The sequence below is a fragment of the Peromyscus eremicus genome, chromosome 9 (assembly GCF_949786415.1).
Source record: "Peromyscus eremicus chromosome 9, PerEre_H2_v1, whole genome shotgun sequence".
NCBI classification, from domain to species: Eukaryota; Metazoa; Chordata; class Mammalia; order Rodentia; family Cricetidae; genus Peromyscus; species Peromyscus eremicus.
In genome coordinates, this window is record NC_081425.1 from 105,397,995 (window position 1) to 105,416,347 (window position 18,353).

An 18,353-nucleotide genomic window follows, 5' to 3' on the forward strand; every position below is an offset into this window, starting at 1 on the left:
GTAACCAACCGTCTTATTAAATAAGAAACACAGAGCTGATTCAGAGAAGAAAGCCAAGAGGTCAGAGCTAAGAGCCTCACCCTTCCTGCTTCAGTGATCCTCTTCAGTCAAGAGAGTTCTCCGAAAAGGGGCCTACTTCTTGTGTGTATGTCTTTGTACAGTCTAGCTGTTCTGCCTTCTCATTGGTTGTAAACCTAAATACGTGATTGCCTTGTCACTGCCTGTATGTACCGCCCTCCAGGTACCACCCTAAAGGTGCCACGCACTTGCTATGGCTCTAATAGCTCTGACCCCCAGGCAACTTTATTTATTAACATACAATTAAAATCACGTTTCAGTACAAGTAAAATACCACACAGCATCGTGAATAAGACTCTGCAGCTTCTGGTCAGGGACAGCCAAAGAATCAGCTGTAATTGATGAGCAACCAGCATCACTGAGGGGGAAATCTTCTAGGAAGTATTTCCTTAAGGTCAGCACACAGACACTGTGGGTCAGAGGGGCCCAAGACCGACTGTATTCCAGGCTGGCCTCGAGCTGGTGGTCTGCAGACAAGCCCTACTCATCAGCTTTAATCTGTTGTGGAATATTAGTTAAGGATGTGTTACATTTATTTATACTCTGGAATATTTGTTTAATGATGCAAAGATGTGTTGCATTCTTTTATGTTGCATTTGTTTAACTCTGTGAAGCTATGCTACTTTGCCTGCCTAAAACACCTGATTGGTCTAATAAAGAGCTGAATGGCCAACAGCTTGGCAGGAGAGAGAAATAGGTGGGGCTGGCAGGCAGGGAGAATAAATGGGTGAAGAAAGGAGGAGTGAGAAAAGAAAAAGGAGAAGGAGAGAAGGATGTCAAAAAGAAAATATATCTAGAGATAGAGAAAGGTAAAAGTCCAAAGGCAAAAGGTAGATGGGATAATTTAAGAAAAGCAGGCTAGAAATAGGCCAAGCTAAGGCCAGGCATTCATAAGTAATAATAAGTCTCTGTGTATTTATTTGCTAGGTGGGTGGCAGCCCCCCCAAAGAGTAAAGAGAAAAAAAAACTCGACAACAACATTCCTTTATGGTCTCTGCAGTTCTGGCCTCATGTTTCCACTCTGGTATTTCTGGAGAAGGGAACTAGGAGATGAAACAAACACTTTCCTTTCCAAGTTACTCTTGGCCAATGTGCTTATCATAGCAGCAAAACTAAACCAGGACACTGGGCAAGACCAAGGCTGAAAAAACAGACTTAGGAAGGACAAAACCACTTCCGGGACCCATAACTTCCTGAGAGAACACTTTATGAACTCCTCTCATGGGACCTTAAGATCAATTTAATCTCTCTGGCTCCCACAGTGGTTGATGATGTAACCACAGCAACCACATTACTAAGCAAGCCCTTTAAGGTGTATATTGAAGGCATTCTTCCTGCAGTGTTACAGAATCAGTCTGCCAGACTAGGAAGAATTGTTGCTACACTATCCAAATAATGACAACTGCCCACTAACACCAGTCCTTCTCAGAATCCTGGAGTGGTGTATTCAGTGTTATAATGTCAACCCAAGGGAAGCAACCATGACTTGGAAAGAATACATTTCAATGGTAACAAATTAAAACAAGATTTAACCAACTGTGTTCTAGACCTGGAGTGCTGCTCCGGGCTGGAGGCTGACACTCAGTTGCAGTCACACCTGTGTCACGACTCAGTGTCTAGTCAGAATCTGGAAGGATCTTCCTGCTGGGGTGCTCAGTTGACAGTATTAAGAGGAAAGTTCTGAGACAGTCATGGGAGTGGAGTAGAGTCAGTGCAGAGCCTGCTGAGCAAGGGTCTAAGGTCTTCATCTGTCGCCACCCACGTGCAGGAAGGGGCAACTGGAGGCAACACTACACAGGGGACACTGTAAGAGCCACCCCAGTGGCCACCTCACAGTGCTGCAGCAGCCTTTTCTTATGACTCCCTCTCTGTGGATGTCTGGCTAAGGGAACTGCTCAAGGGAAGACTTCAAAGAGGGAGTCCCCTGCTCCCAGCCCTCAGGAGTGGCCAGTGCCCAGCTCATTGGAGGTTAAGAATCTAGCTTTCCTCCTTAGGAGATACACTTCCACATCTAAGGCTTCTAAACCCCAGACTTATATCTTCAGCTCCAATACCCTAGAATTCTTTACTTCTTGTTTTCCTGAGAATCCACCATTCTCTCAACACAGTGAAAGGAGCCAAGGATGCATCCGTGATTCTGATGGGACATAGTGTTCTGAACCACAGAGGCAGTCGATGTAAATCTACCTTTCTGAACTGAATCCATACCATGTGTTTGGTCTCACTCAGCACCTGTGGCTCCTGCCAGCACTTCTCATCCCCCCCTCCCCCAAGCCTCTTCCTCCCAGGGTCTTCTGCTTCCCTTCACCCTCCACTCCCCCCAACCCCAGCCTGATCCCTCTCTGGCTCTCCCTCCCCCATCTCCTCTCCTGGTCAGGTTCTTGTCCCTTGGCCATGTTCAGCTGGACTCTGACCTCTGCCTGCTTTCTCCCTTACATCTACAATAAAAATGTTCTCTATAGTTGGAGAGTGGTCATGTCCTCCTCCTTGTATTTCACTTTTTCATTTACCATGATTGTGAGAGCCATTTACACCTGTGGGTTTTGCTAGGATCCTGCCCTCACTCTTCCAGGTTCTGGCGTCTTACATCATCAGGGGGCTCGGGCGACTGTGTACCCGCTGCATGGTCACACAATCCCCACCTTAAAAAGCCAGACAAGGACCCCCACACTCCCTTTCTGTGTTTCCTCTCTCTGCTCTGCTCCCTCCCGCCATCTTTCTTTCTCTCCAGGCCTGGTTTCTTTCTAATAAAGCTCTTTCTAACTCTGGTAGCCATGGCCTGTGACTTTTCTGCTGACCAAGCACCACTGTTTTACTCATCAGTTTTCTTTCTTAGAACTCATAACCTCAGGCTGGAGAGATGGCGCAGCAGTTAAGAGCACTGACTGCTCTTCCAGAGGTCCTGAGTTCAATTCCCAGCAACCACATGGTGGCTCACAACCATCTGTAATGAGATCTGGTGCCCTCTTCTGGCCTGCATTCATACATGCTGTATACATAATAAATAAATAAACAAATCTTAACATACATGCTGTATACATAATAAATAAATCTTAAAAAACAAAAACATAACCTCAGTTTATCCTGATGTGGGGGTGGAGGTTGGCTGTGCAGGAAAACCTGGATTGGGTATATTACCGAATACCTAGCCAATAGTTTTCAAGACTCTAAAGAAAAATAAAGAATGCCTTGGAATCTGTTGTGGACAAATGGAAATGGAAGATGTGATCTCTAAATGTCATATAGCTCCCTAGAGCAGAACAGAGAGAGAGAGAGAGAGAGAGAGAGAGAGAGAGAGAGAGAGAGATCATGGGAGATGTAGTGAAGTCCACATTGTGAGATCCAATGTTACATTTGAAGTTTTAATGACTATGCCTAAGAGATCCATGAAACAAAAATACCTCCAGTCTGTAAGCGCCTTGCCCAAAGACAGGTAGTTCCTGAAATGCTGTAGGTTATTGTTTATGGAGATAACAAACCACATGTCTGCACTCCCCTAAACAAGTTTGTTTGACCCATCTGTACTGGATGTGCTTGGTCACGTGTGGGTGGGAGGTTCACAGGCAGGAAATATGTCAGGCTGTGCCCTGATTGGACTTACTGGGAAATGTGAGCTGTGTGTTTGGCCTTCTTAAGCCCCTGCAAAACTTGGTTTGGGACCATTTTTCTGGAAAATCAGAGACTGAGTGGCCAGAGCCCATCCACCTGGCTAGTGTTTAATTAAAGCTTGCTTCAAATTTGGCTTTAAATTGTGGTAGTGGTTTTAGTCTCGACTGGTGGGATTAACAACATCTGCTCTTTAATGTGTAATGTTTCTGGATGGACAGATTTGACAGTCTTTAGTAACTCACAGTGTTAGCAGTGGTGGAACTGGCTGAGGCTGTGCAGAAATTCTGTCCTCTTTGTGACTCTTCTGTGAAACCAGGATTACTACAAAAAATGAAAAGACTTTAAAAAAAAACTGCATATGTGCACATGTGTGTGTGTGTGTGTGTGTGTGTGTGTGTGTGTGTGTGTGCAGAAACAGGCATTGGATCCCCTTGGAGATATAGTGGTAAGCCCCATGGAACTGGGGTCCTCTGCAAGAACAGTATGTTCTCTTAACTGGTGAGATCCAGCCCCATCAAAAAGTCTTTTACCATTCTAATTAAACCCAAGAACAAAGGCAAAAAGCAGCTGGCTAACAGCTTTAGTGTTCTTTTAACTGACATCAAGGTTGCTTTCTGTTTGAAGGGCATTCAGTCATTCTCTTTCTTTGACCTGAAGCACAACTGAGGAAAAAGGGAGAAGAAAAAGAGGGGAAGGCAGGGAGGAAATGGAGGAGGGGAGACAGGAAATGAGAAGAAGTTAGGGAAGGAAGGAGAGGGAAGAGAGAAGAAAGGGTGAGGGTGGGGGGAGGGAGATGTTGTTCCCAAGAGAATTACATCAGTTGGCTATAGTTGGTTGTCAAGGTAACATGAGACCCAGGTTTTTGCCAGTGACCCTTGCAGTCTTCAAATCTTGTGAGTCTGACCTTAGAGCTCATGTCTCTGCTCAACCCTCCATCATTCTGATCTCAACCTGTTAACAGCTATGAGTGGGCTTCCCTCACCCTGAGTCCCAGCACTGAGGCACTCTCCAGCACCCACCAGGCTCTCAAGGTTGAACAGCACCATCTGCACACAGCCTTTGCTTTTCCCACTCACAGAACCTGCCCCCCACATACTACTTCATTCTAACAACTTGTACTTCTATGAAGTTCACCCCAATTTCCAGGAAGGAGACCCCCGATCTTCCTTAGCACTTTATTGTCTTGATATTCACCTTATTGCTTTCCTTTTCTTCACATTTCTACACAGCAGAAGCTCACGTTCAGAAAGGCATTAGAAAGATGGCATTGACTTTGCATACCCTAGTTCAGCCCAGTTCAGCAAACATAGTTAACCACTAAACTGTGCAGGTTAGGCTTGTTCTCTCTCTAGATGGCCTTTTTATGTTTTCCTTAGTTGAAGTAGTAACACTGAGCACTTTTAAGTCATGACACTTTCTGCATGGCAGGCATAGCACTGAACTTTGCATGCGTTATTTAAATTCCACACAATTCTATAGTATAGATCCTCTCATTCCCATTCAGAACATGGAATGACTAAAAACAAAAAGGATTGTAGTACTTAGCTAAAGCTGCTAAGACTTGAGTTCAATTATTGTGCTTATGAGCCACTGCTGAAAACTGTGAGAGGTTCTCAGCACACTTAGGCCACTTCGACTCCTGCTCAACTACTTCCTGGATAAAATGCTAATTGCCTTGTATACTAGTGTGTGTGTGTTGGGGGGGGCGGTGGTTGGCAGATTGTACTTTGTAGATGATAGACATTCGTTCCATATAGTGTGAATGACTGTGCATGCCCTTTGGCTGGGATTATTTTAAGACAAAGCCAATTTTCCCTCTGCTGGGAAGGAGTTGACATAACCTTCCTAAAAAGCAATTTGGTGACACACAAGATAGCTTTTAAAAGTGCCCAGTCTTTGATCCAGCATTTCGATTCTCAGAGTTTGCCTTGAGAGAGAAAAAAATGTTAAGGCAGTGTGCAAAAACTTAGCCCCAATATTTGCATATTATCACTCTTTCTAATGAGAAGAACTTGAAAACATCCAAATATCCAACAAGAGCTATTTATGTAGTCCATGCCTAGCAACACTGGGGAGTCATTGAATGCTAGACAATAATGCACTCTGGAATACAGAGAGGACATTTTATGTCAATTATTAAAATGACTTGAACTAATATAATATGTAATAAATAACACATTTGGCATTTCATATGCATGACATGTATATATTATATGGTAGGTCCCACACCAGACACCTGGAAAAATCAGTAGCTCAGTAATTAGTAACAAGTTAAAAGTACCCAGAAGGAAATACAGCAACATGGTAAGTGATAGCATGCCTCAGTTATAAAAACAGGACTCTGATGAGCTTACAGTTAGCCTTGTTCAGTCCTTATCATCAGCCCAGAAAGGAATGTCTGCTGGGACAGCCTGTCTCTCAAGATGGTCTGCCTCATCTTGAACAAACGACTTCAGGAAGGAGGTGCAGTAACCCCTACATAGCCCCTTACAGCTGCAACTTCATCATATCCAAGCCCCTCAGCTCACCCTTACAAAGGGTCCCAGTCAGCTTTTTCCCCTTGCAGACCCCTCCATTTCCCAAGGGAGAGAGGCTTCCCTCACTGTGCATGCTAATAGTCACAAGTCTCAACTGTTTATGGTCAAATTCTGCTCTCTGTCCACCCTCTGTTTCTTTCCACAGAAATCTAATGGGATTCGTGAGTTTTCAAGGATGCAGTAATTACTTATGATGCTGGCCCTTTACTTCTTTTTTTAAGTAAACTTGTTTTACTTACATTAAAAGAGAAAAAAGTAGTTACCAAAATTATAACAAAGTATGTCTATCAGATCCTTTCGATAGTCCTGAAAGTTTAGCCATGTGACAGCTGTCACTCAACCTGACATTTCCTAGGAGCTGAGGCTCCCAAGCATGTAAGTTCTAGGGTCTTTTCTTCCACAGGTAGAGCCTTGGCAAAGCCTGGGGCTCCTTGTTCTCTGCTTACTATATATATACATACATATATATACATATATATATATACATATATATATATATATATATATATATATATATATCACAAATTGGAAGTGGAAATAGGGAGTCAGGAGGACCCACACAGTAGGCATTAAGTTTCCTTCCCAGGTCCCTCTTTCAAAGTTTTCTCCCTTTAAGCCTGCCTGCTTACATTTCCAAATGATTTGATTAGCAGAATCCCTGAATGGGAAGAGTTATTCAGCTCTTAATAGATGTATAGTGTTATGCCCACATTATGAGCCCCCTGCGACCATCAGGAATCCAAGTTCATATGCAAAATCAAAGAACCTTTATTACAAGCTCAAGCTTAGGCTTCCCATTCATTCTGACACAGCAGTCAGATCAGGGAGAGCACTGAGCTCAGTTATGGCAGAGTTTTTAAGGAGTAAAGTATGAGGGGTAGGGAAATTCTGGATTCAGATGTGGGTTGAACTCCTGATTGAGTAGGGGTGAGGTAACAGAAGTCTTGTCAAATAGGAATTGCTACTGATACTGCAAGGAAATTGGCAACCTATGTATAAGTGATGTAAGCTATCCTTTATATCTTGGAGCATCTAGTACTTGTTTGTCTCAATTCTGATTGGCTCCCCTGCAGGGTACAGTTTGTGGCTTTTCCTGGTTATTGTAATGGTGAGGCCTAGTTCTAGTATTGTTAGTCTGCAGCCTGTCATGGCTGCACTAATGTTAAGTTAGGCCTCTTCAGTAACAGATATAAAAGATGAAATTAAAGAAAAAAATGCTTCTTTAAAGCTTATCGGCTCTCATGACTTCAGCATGATTGTTTTTGTTTTCTGAGCTATGAGCAGGGGCATTTGACTCTGTAGCAGGAAGTTTTACTTTAGGAAATAAAGCCGTGTAGTCTTGATGCATCACTGACACCATTTACATTAGTTATCCATTGGTATTTTCAGCTCAGTACGCAGAGGAAGCCTCTCTTCTTTTCCTCCTTGTTATCTTCTTGTCAGTCGACCATTTCCTCGGGACACAGAAGCAAGACCTGACCGGAGATTCTGTGCAACTGACTGACTGAGGGATTTCTTCCAGAAGAAAGCTGTGGGGCAGGAGCAGAAGAAGAGTCAGGTAAGGGCAACATGCTATGCCAAAATCAGGTTCGAGCTGCCTCTTTGTCTCTACCCAGTCCCCAGGAAGCTCTGGCATAAACAAGCACAGAGCACCCTCACAGGAGGTGGTAGAACTGAGCTGATGTAGCCCACCACAGCCCGTCATTTGCTGTGCAGCTCCACATTGCCTTACAGGTCATTTTAAGTGGGCTAAAACTCAGAGGCCACTCAGAGGCCGTTCCTCTAAGAAGGACAATGCTGTAAGTCATGTGCTTACAGCCCGAGAGATACTTTCTAGAGCAGCCTTGGAGTCCTGGTGGTGCACCCACAGTGCCCTCATTTGTCTGTCTGTGTTCAGGAGTACTTTCAATGTAGTCAGAATCATCTGTCACTTAGGGAACCCAAGGAACACATTCGTGGGGAAGTTAGGACAGAAACTCTGTGACAGCATCCCAGTAAGCCTATAACCACAGCTCTGTTTTAATCTTCTGTTTCTTCACTGTCTGCTGAAAACATTTGTATTTTTTTCTTTTTGCTTGTGTCTTGATTTGTTCCTTGAGATAATAATGGATGTGTGACCTGAGCTGGCCTCAAACCTGCCATCCTCCTGCTTCAGTTTCCAAAGTGCTGGGGTTACAGGTGTGCAACAACACACCAACCTGCCAAGTCACATGACGCCCTTCCCAGAACATGCTCTGTCTACAGGGGTGCCCTGTGCTGTGGTGGCCACTGCATATCCCCTTTCCTTCACCAGTTTCCATCCACTGAGCTGCAGAAGCACTTCCTCCTTGAGAGTGACCTTTTTATTCTGGAAAAGCAATCTTCATAACTGTGTTTCTGTAACGTATTTCCAGGCCTGTTTTTCTTCACCAAACACACCTGCTCTTCAGGTGTGTAAGTCCACACACTCCCACTGTGTGCTCTGGAACAGCGTTGACAGAGAGGCAGCACCCCTTCACAGACTCCAGCACTCCTGATACGTGGCCAGTAGACAGAACTCACTGACTTGGTGCTCCCTGTCATCATTAGTGAGTCTGGGCCAAGCTGTGACTCCTTTGCACCGATACTTTGACAAGCCTCCTAAAGCCTTATTAATATAGGATTTTTGCTTGCCAACTCAGCTGAAACGACATCCCCAAATTCCCTTATGTGGTTCTGCTTTAACTACAGAGAAAGTTGTTTGAGATATAAAAATATGCACACAGCAGTTTTGTTAAGCCTGAGGTGACTGGGTCAGGTGCAGGGCCATGTGCCTTGTCACTGCTCCAAGGACAGACTCACCCGGCTGAGTGAGAGCAGCAGACAATTCGCTCGTTCAGCTCCTACCAGGCCATTGCCTTCAGCTTCTCCCAGTCCTGGACCAAGATGCTTTTGGCTGCGGAGGGTGGGATATCCACACCATGGGCAGAGAACCTTCAGCACTGAGATGGTAGAAATTGAGAAACAGACATGGATTCCAGCTCGTCTTTGAAGATTTTTATTTTCCCTTGGTCTCTGATGCAACATTTTGACTTCCCTTCTCAACTGCCATCCCTGCAGACATAAAGGCACAGGCTTGTGTGGACTGCTTTGTAAGTTTCTAAAACTGCAAGACTTCCTTCCTCCCTTAGAATTCGAGGGGCTCCTTTTTACAAACTGATCTCTCACTGCCATAAATAATCAAATTTGTCAAGTCTGCCTCTTTCTCAGCACAAGGTACATGTTTATCAGAACAGTTCCTTATAGCCCCTGGAAATTCGCTTCCTTTGAGGCAACCCCATCACCAGGTACTGAAAGCCACATGGGTGGAGCCCAGGTTGAAGCTGAGATCCTTTGCTGCCTGCGTTGTTTCAGCTTTAACTCAGAATATGTGAGGTGGATGCGAATTTTCCAGCATTGTATTTGAGATACAGCTCAAAGTGCTGCAATGGACTTGAGGTGACACAGCTGAGTGACACAGAGGGGACCCACATGTGGCTCTCTTGGAATCTCGGAAGGTGCTGTGCCTACAGCCAGCTAAGGCGGCACCAAAGGAGGCCAGTGAAGGGCCCCCAGGGGCCGATGGCCACAGAGTGCACCTTCCACGCCTTTCTGTTCTGTCTGCCTTCCTCCCCATCCACAGCTCACGTCAAGACAGCGGATCTCCCAGAATCTTACAGGCAGGAAGCTGATGCTGTGACACATCTTCACCAAGAACAGCTAACTGGAGTTCCTTTTGACCATGGCTCCACTTAGCCTCCAAGCGTTTTCTGGGTCCTCATCCATTCTTTGTAAGTAGCTTCTCCTTAACCAGACCTTCTGAGCATCATACAGTTTCATCATAGAATGTGCGCCATATCAAGCCTCCCTATTGTCAAGGTCATGCTTTGTGAGCTGCGGTCAATACAGTGAGGAATCTCACTGTGTGGTGGTCTTAGAAGCTGGGGAAAAGGACATGGCCTGTGTTTGTGTCCCTGCAGCACTGAACAGCACATCAGACCCTCGGTCCAGCGTCTGGGACCGAGGCTGCTATTCTAGCTTCAATCCCTTTGACTCTCGTACCCCTTACCAGTCCATTTCTTCCTGGTGTGGCAGCCAGCTGTGTTCTAACATGTCAGCAAATTAGAAAGTAATCCTTCAATAATGGATTAGTTACGGAGTTTAGTCACTCTGAAAAAGCACTTGGGTTTTCCATTTCTGGAACTATGAAATTCCGTGTTCCTATGCAGCCCATCATTTAGGGTTCATAAGAACATCAGGTCTTGGCTGACACAGATTGACATTAACACAGAAAACAAGTAGATGGGTGAAACCAGAGTTTCTACCATAGGAAAAGAAAGCGGGTGACAATGGACAGCCATCCGGTCAGTAATGTGTGACAGAACATTCAACATTAGTCATCAGAGAAATGCAAAGCAGAACCTCCCTGAGCTGGCCCCTCACCCCAGTCAGAATGCATGTCAGCAAGTGAGCAAAGGACAGCACATACTGGTGAGGACATGGAGAGAGGAACCCTCACACACTGGTGAGGACACGGAGAGAGGAACCCTCACATGCTGGTGAGGACACGGAGAAAGGAACCCTCACATGCTGGTGAAGACACGGAGAAAGGAACCCTCACACGCTGGTGAGGACACAGAGAGAGGAACCCTCACATGCTGATGAGGACACGGAGAGAGGAACCCTCACACGCTGGTGAGGACACTGAGAGAGGAACCCTCACACGCTGGTGAGGACACGGAGAAAGGAACCCTCACACGCTGGTGAGGACACAGAGAGAGGAACCCTCACATGCTGGTGAGGACATGGAGAAAGGAACCCTCACATGCTGCTGGCAGAAAAGTTGACAGGTCCAGCCACTGTGAAAATCAGCACACAGGCTCCCCTACAAAACTAAAATTAGAAGTGACATAGGACCCAGATATACCAAGGGGAATCCCAATCCACACACCCCAGAGACACTGTGTATCAGTGTTTGTAGCTGCACTGATCTCACAGCCTCAGTGGGGAACCAGTCAGCTGTCCATCAATAGATTATTTAATTTAAAATGCAGTGCATGTGCATAATGGAAATTTTGTTCATCTATAGAGAATAAAATCATGTGACTTGCAGGAAAATGGATAGAACTGGACATCATAATGCCAAGAAAAATAAGACTAAGAAGAAACATACGATTCTCTCATATGTGGAATTTAGATTTTAAAAAAATGTCAATAAAATGTAGACTATTTAGGAAAAATAGAACCACCAGTGGGAGGGATCAAAAAAGCAAGACATGACAGTGAGAGGTGAATGTGATCAGAGTAGATTATATAAATGTATAAAAAATAATAATGAAGCAATGTTTTGTACAACCAATGCATGATAATAAAAAGCTTTTACTCAACAGAAAAAAGCCAGTGACTGCTGGGCAGTGGTGGTGCACACCTTTAATCCCAGCACTTGGGAGGCAGAGGCAGCGGATCTCTGTGAGTTCCAGACCAGGGTCTACAAAGTGAGTTCCAGGACAGCCAGGGCTACATAGAAAAACTCTGTTTTAAAAACCAAACCAAAACAGAGAGAGAGAGAGAGAGAGAGAGAGAGAGAGAGAGAGAGAGAGAGGAAGGAGGAGGAGGAGGAAGGGAGGGAGGAAGGAAAGAAGAAAGCCAGTGACCAACAGGTTGCTGACCTCCCAGTCATCAAGTATGTGATAATAGCAAGCTAATATAACTGACTTCCAGGCTCCTTTAACATTTTTGTAACTCAAAGCTTCACACTCTTCCTGCAGACAAAGTTTCATCCAGTTTCCCAAAGCCAACAAATGATAGTGGGATTTCCCATGGTTCTGTTGAGTCCCATCTTAGGCAAAAGTGAGGTTTTTCCCACTAGTCCCATTCCATTCATGATTCTTAGACCCCATTCCAGAAGGCTTATACTCAGCCAAAATGAATAAACCTCACATTCATTGGTGCTGTATTGGTAGGAGTGTCCTCTAAAACTGCCCTAAGATTGTGAGAAAGAGAGCTGAGCCACATCAGGGGCTTAGGATGGCAGCCATGCGCTCTTCTACAGGTGGTGACTGACCTGAACTGGGCTCAGCTTGTTTCATCTTCTCCTGGAACTAGGAGCTAATTCAAATGTGCTCCTGCAAACACCTTCCTGAGGAGCCAAGACAGCCAATTATAAGACAGCAGAAGTCTTCAGCTCACAGTCAACCACAGCCAAAACGCAGCTTCTCAGTGAGATGGGTAGCTGCAAGAACATGCTGAAGTTTTGATATGGGATAGACAGAGCCTTGGGAAGACCCAGAGACTCTGCTTGTTGGAACAATGAAGAACCTTGCATTAGCCTCCACTGGCAGCAGCCTGCAACACCACAGAAGGGTAGGAAAAAGGGAAATTGAATCATGGAGGACAACTGGCACAGAACAAATGTCAGTCAGAAGGACACTGGGCTTTGCTGATCTGGGAGCTCCCAGCATGCTGGCACTGGAGAACTTTCCATGTCTCCACATAAATGTTGCTGTTGGACCAGAAGCCACCTTGGGAAGGTCTCAGCCATGCCTGCTGTTTTGGAAAACATGCATCCCTCTGTTCCCCTGTTTTCTGGGACTCACAATGAGCATTTTTCCACAGTCCCAGCCAGCATCTACCCTGTGACTCAGGTGACACTGGACGATGCTCATCTGGGCAGTGGAACTAGGACTGTGACCTGGAGCAGAGTAGACCTCGCTCTCCTTCTGGAGCAGTGGCTCCAACCACCGATAACAGGGTCTCAGTCTGCCTACAGGGACTAGGACTCAGAAAAGTAGTCTTGGATATTGAAAATCATGGGTCCTACTGTACCCCTCTTCACAGTCCATATTGCTGCCCTGACTGACATCTTCTATGTAAGATTCATGGGGTAAACCTGGGCGATGGTGGCACACGCCTTTAATCCCAGTACTCAGGAGTCAGAGGCAGTCAGATTTCTGTGAGTTCAGGGTCAGCCTGGTCTACAGATTGAGTTCCAGGACAGCCAGTGCTACACAGAGAAACTCTGTTTCAAAAAAACGAAACAAAACCAACAAAAAAATCCAAACAGAAACAAACAAAACATGAAGATTCATGGAGTGAGGAGATTATGATCCAGTCCAGAGACAGAGCCCAGTTCAGTGTCCACCAGCTCAGGGGGCCCAAGACAAGCTGTTCAAAGTAAATTCCAGCCAAGGAAACTTTGGTCTCATACTACCTTGTAAGAGAAAACAAGAAAGCAAGGTGATTCCAGTCAGCTAGGATCCTGAACCATTCCACTGAACTACTGGTGACCAGTACCATAAAAGGGGACAGGTCTAGCCCCTGTTTTTTGCTTTCCAAGGGTTGCAACACAGCCCCAAAAGACATGAAATGAAGTACAGATTGTCAGGGAAGGATATATCCACTCTTGCCCAAACAACCACTCAGGGGAGGCAATGCTCTCTTTATTAAAATCTTAAGAAAACAATAGTAATAATTGAACTTACTAATAGGTTGATTGATTTGGCACACACAATGACAACAATAATTTAAAATATCCTCAAGTAAAATCACAAAATTCATGCACCCAAATAGATGTATAAAGATCAACTAACACATGTAAGAAATGTGAAAAACATGTCCTCCAAGTGTTCGAGTTTTTCTAGTAACTGACTCAAAAGAGATAGAATTGAATGGAAGGCCAGACAAAGAATTCAAAAGACTTGTTTTATAAAACCTCAATGAATTCCAAGAAAATAAAGAAAAATATCTAAATGAATTAAGGAAGATGATACAAGATATGAAAGACATGTTTACTAAAGAGATGAAGATTTTGAAGTAAGCAAACAGAAACCCTGGAAATACAAAATGAGATGAACAATAGCCCAGTAGAAAGTCTTACCCATAAGCTAGGTGGACAGAACAGCCCCAGTCTGATTTATGTTGCAGTGATAAAACACCATGACCAAAACACTTTCTGCAGGGAAGGGTTGATTTGCTTTCACATCCTAATCGTGGTCCCATAATTGAGGGCAGCCAATGCAGGAGCTCAAGTCAGGAACCCGAGACAGGAACTGAAGGAAAGATCATAGAGAAATTCAGCTTACTGTCTTGCTTTCCATGGTTTTCCTATACAACCCAAGACCACTGCCCAGGGGTGCTACACCCACCCTAAGAACTGGGCCCTCCCACAACAATTATTAATCACGGAAACACTCCACAAATTTGTCTACAGGCCAATCCAATAGAGAGAGGCATTGTCTCACTTGAGGTTTACTCTTCCCAGATGACTCTAACTTGAATCAAGTAGAAAAAAATTAACCAGAACAAAGTTAATGGATTAGAGCATTTAGTAATAAGTGAAAAAAGTAAAAAACTACAAACATCACCTCTTGCACAACCCATGGAGTGCAGTTCAGATGAGGCATGGTTCTGACAAGGGAGAAGAGAAAAGCGAAGAGGAAGCCCTTTGCATCCACTCTGGACCATCACTCTTGCCTGTGCTTCATTTACAGATGCTTTGTCATTCTCAGTTTAAAATCTTAAGACACTGCAGAGAACGAGGTGGGACCAATCCTGTCTTCCCCAACAAGACGATCCAAAGCAGTGACATTCGCAGCCATACTTCAGAGACAAACACTGGCACAAGGGACTTCTGTCAATGCTCATATCCCCGCTTCATGCTAGGACAGCAGGGCTTTCTCCAGGTCACAGGCGGCCAGCCCTGGCACCACCCAGAGAGAAGGTTGGTGACAGATGTCACCTTCCACCATTCATCTAACACAGCTCAGCGACTGCCCTGTCTTACTCTCGGGTGCCAGCGCTCTGGGGCAGTGAGATCTCAAGACATAGCATCTTGTGCCTCGATGATCACTTCCCCATAAAAAATGAACAACAACAACAAAAAATTGACCTCATCTTTGCACCTAGAACATACCAATGTACCCCCCAAATAATGCCCTTCAACCTGCTACTCACTCACTCAGAAATCCTAAGGAAGGGAAACAGCATCAACTGAGTGCCATTGTTTGCCAAGCTCGTTGTATGAGTTGTTAAATGCAATGTGCTTTGTATTTATATTTTCTTCTCATTGGTGAGGAGGAAGAGGTGCAAAGAGAATCACTTGACTCCCTTTAAGTCCTACAGTGAGCAATGGAACTGCTCATGGAGGAAATGGCACATCTCAACATTTTCAGAGTTACAGTGGGAAGATGTGTGATTTCATGGCATCAGCTGGTACTTAGAAAAGCAAGAAATATGGGTGTCCCTTAAATACCTCTACTCATACACTGAATTCTGTTCATTTACTCACCTATTCATCCATTTACTTGTTCATTGGACAAGTTCAAATGAATACCTCTAGAAACTGGACTGTGTCCCAGACTCTACCCCAAACAGATACAGAGATGAAAAGGGGTTACTCTTAAGTTACAATGTGCTTCTCTGCCTGTCAGGAAGGCCCCTGAGTACTGAGAATGTTACTGAACAATAACAGCAAAACCGTCCAGACCCGTTCCCCACTAGGATTCCGATTACCCCATGTGGGGACAGATTTCTGTCCTTGGGCTTCAGCAAGCTGTGGTTCATGTTGGCGATGAGTATGGACTTGGTAGGAGGATGGGCGGGGTCAGCCAAGGGCTCCACAGGTCCAGTTCATTACGCTACATGACATGAAAATTATTCAACTTTGACTCACTGGGGTCTGCAGCAGTGATGAGTGTGTGCAATCAAGCCCGACATTCGTTTGAATCAAGGGCTCATTAATGTGCTAATTAGCTGACTGTGCTTGCTGTGCCCATGGGAGGCAAACCCTAATGATGATCACTTGAGCTTCATTTTGTCTCTTTCTGTCTTCCACTCTATTGCAAACTTCAGGAAAGACCAGAAAGCAGGACTTAGCTACTAGGGCTCCATTCCTGGGGTCTTGGCAGGACGCCCACCCGCATCCAGACACAGGATTTATCATGCCCCGGGTCTTCCCTGGCTCAAAGCCACTCTGCTTCTCTCAGGCTTACACTAACTTCCCATCTGTCTGTCAGTTAGCAAGGTTTTATAGGGCATCCGGGTGATAGCAGCTTTGTGTAAAGGGCTTTGAGCACAGGGAGGACTGTGCCTGACCTGAGGAAGGGTGAGCCAGTAGGAGCTTCTTATCCTGTTATGAGAGCTAGGGAAAGTCAAAGTTCAGAGGTCAATGTATTAGTTACTTTAATGCTGCTGTGATAAGACACCATAATCATAGTTCATGTGTTTCCATTCCTTTGGTTATTTGTCCCTGTGCTTTATCCAACCTTGGTCTCAACAATTCTCGCTCATATAAACCCTCCTCTTTCTTGCTAATTGGACTCCCGGAGCTCCACCCGGGGCCTAGCCATGGATCTCTGCATCCAGATTCCTCAGTTGTTGGATGGGGTTTCTAGCATGACAATTAGGATGTTTGGCCATCCCATCACCAGAGTAGGTCAGTTCAGGCTGTCTCTCGACCATTGCCAGCAGTCTGTTGTGGGGGTATCTTTGCGGATTTCTGTGGGCCTCTCTAGCACTTTGCTTCTTCCTTTTCTCATGTGGTCTTCATTTACCATAGTCTCCTATTCCTTCTTCTCCCTCTCTGTTGTTGATCCAGCTGGGATCTCCTGCTCCCCCAAGCTCTATTTCCCTCAACCTTCGCCCTTCATTACCCCCACTCAGGTCCAGGCTGTTCATGTAGATCTCATCCATTTCTCTGTCATTGGGCGATCCCCGTGTCTTTCTTGGGGTCCTGTTTTCCAGGTAGCCTCCCTGGTGATGTGTGAACCAATGGCTGAGGGGTCCCCAACTGGATCAGACCCTCTGAATGGGTGAGACAGTTGATTGTCTTGATCTGTTTGGGAGGCATCCAGGCAGTGGGACCGGGTCCTGTGCTCATTGCATGAGTTGGCTGTTTGAAACCTGGGGCCTATGCGGGTCACTTGGCTCGGCCTGGGAGGAGGGTACTGGACCTGCCTGGACTGAGTCTACCAAGTTGATCTCAGTCCACGGGGGGGGGGGGGGGGGGGGGGAGGCTTTGCCCTGGAGGAGGTGGGAATGGGGGATGGGATGGGGGGAAGGGGAGGGGGGCGGGAGGGGAGCAGGAGTGGGGAGAACAAGGGAATCTGTGGCTGATATGTAAAACTGAATTGTATTGCAAAAGAAAAAAAAAAAAAGACACCATAATCAAGGCAACAAAGAAAAGAGAGTTTATTTGGCTCCAGTTCCAGAGGGATAAGACAGTATTCTACTTAAATACAGACAAACCTAATGTTTACAGAACACTGTGTTAGGATGGTAGGAAAATCCTTCTGTTCATGTCCACATTGACTAATCTCTTGGTTGTATCAAAGGCCAAATGGTGTGCCTAACCTGAGCCCGTGAGTGCACTCTAAAAGGTACAGTGAGCAAGGACGCCACCAAATGACATGTCCCAGTCATTGAGCAGTGCTTGACTCTATACATCTTTTGTCAGGAAGCTCAGCAGACTTTATCCTCATCTTTGGGGGCTAGAATGGGTCGAACGCTGCCCCTTATTACTTGGCAAAGGAACTGAGAGCACTATGGCTCCATGAAGATGAGTCTGATTTGTCCTCAAAGTGTCAAAAGGAGCTCTCTCAACTGGGAGCACTGCTGCCTGATAGACACCTGACCAGAGCGAGTTCTGTTATACACATGGGAAGCCAACAGCATAGTTATGATTGTAAAGGGCCCAACAAAGTCAGCCTTCAGTTCAGGATAGAAAGTACGGAAGTGCCAAGTCTAGGCAGGTTAGAGGAAGCGTGGGTCAGAAGTCTTCAAGGTATGCTGTGTCATGCATCACCAGGTAGAGCACATCCTGCAGAATCACAAGGATAGAAACATAACCAAAGGATTACAGAGGAAGGAGAGATGGAGGAGGGGGCGGAGGAAGTAACAGAAAGGAGAAATCCCCTATGTATCAGGAAGATTGGGAGGGCAGGCCCACACCCACACAACAGACACTTCCCTTCACACATGGCAGAGTTCTTACTCCGGGGTATTTCTCCACCTTATCGCCAATTTCAACTCTTGGGCATCCCCAGACAGATGATTTTTGTTAATACCAAACCAATCCACATCCTTTCCTCTTCCAGCTCAGATGTTGACTGTTTGCAGCGGCATCTGTGGGCTGGA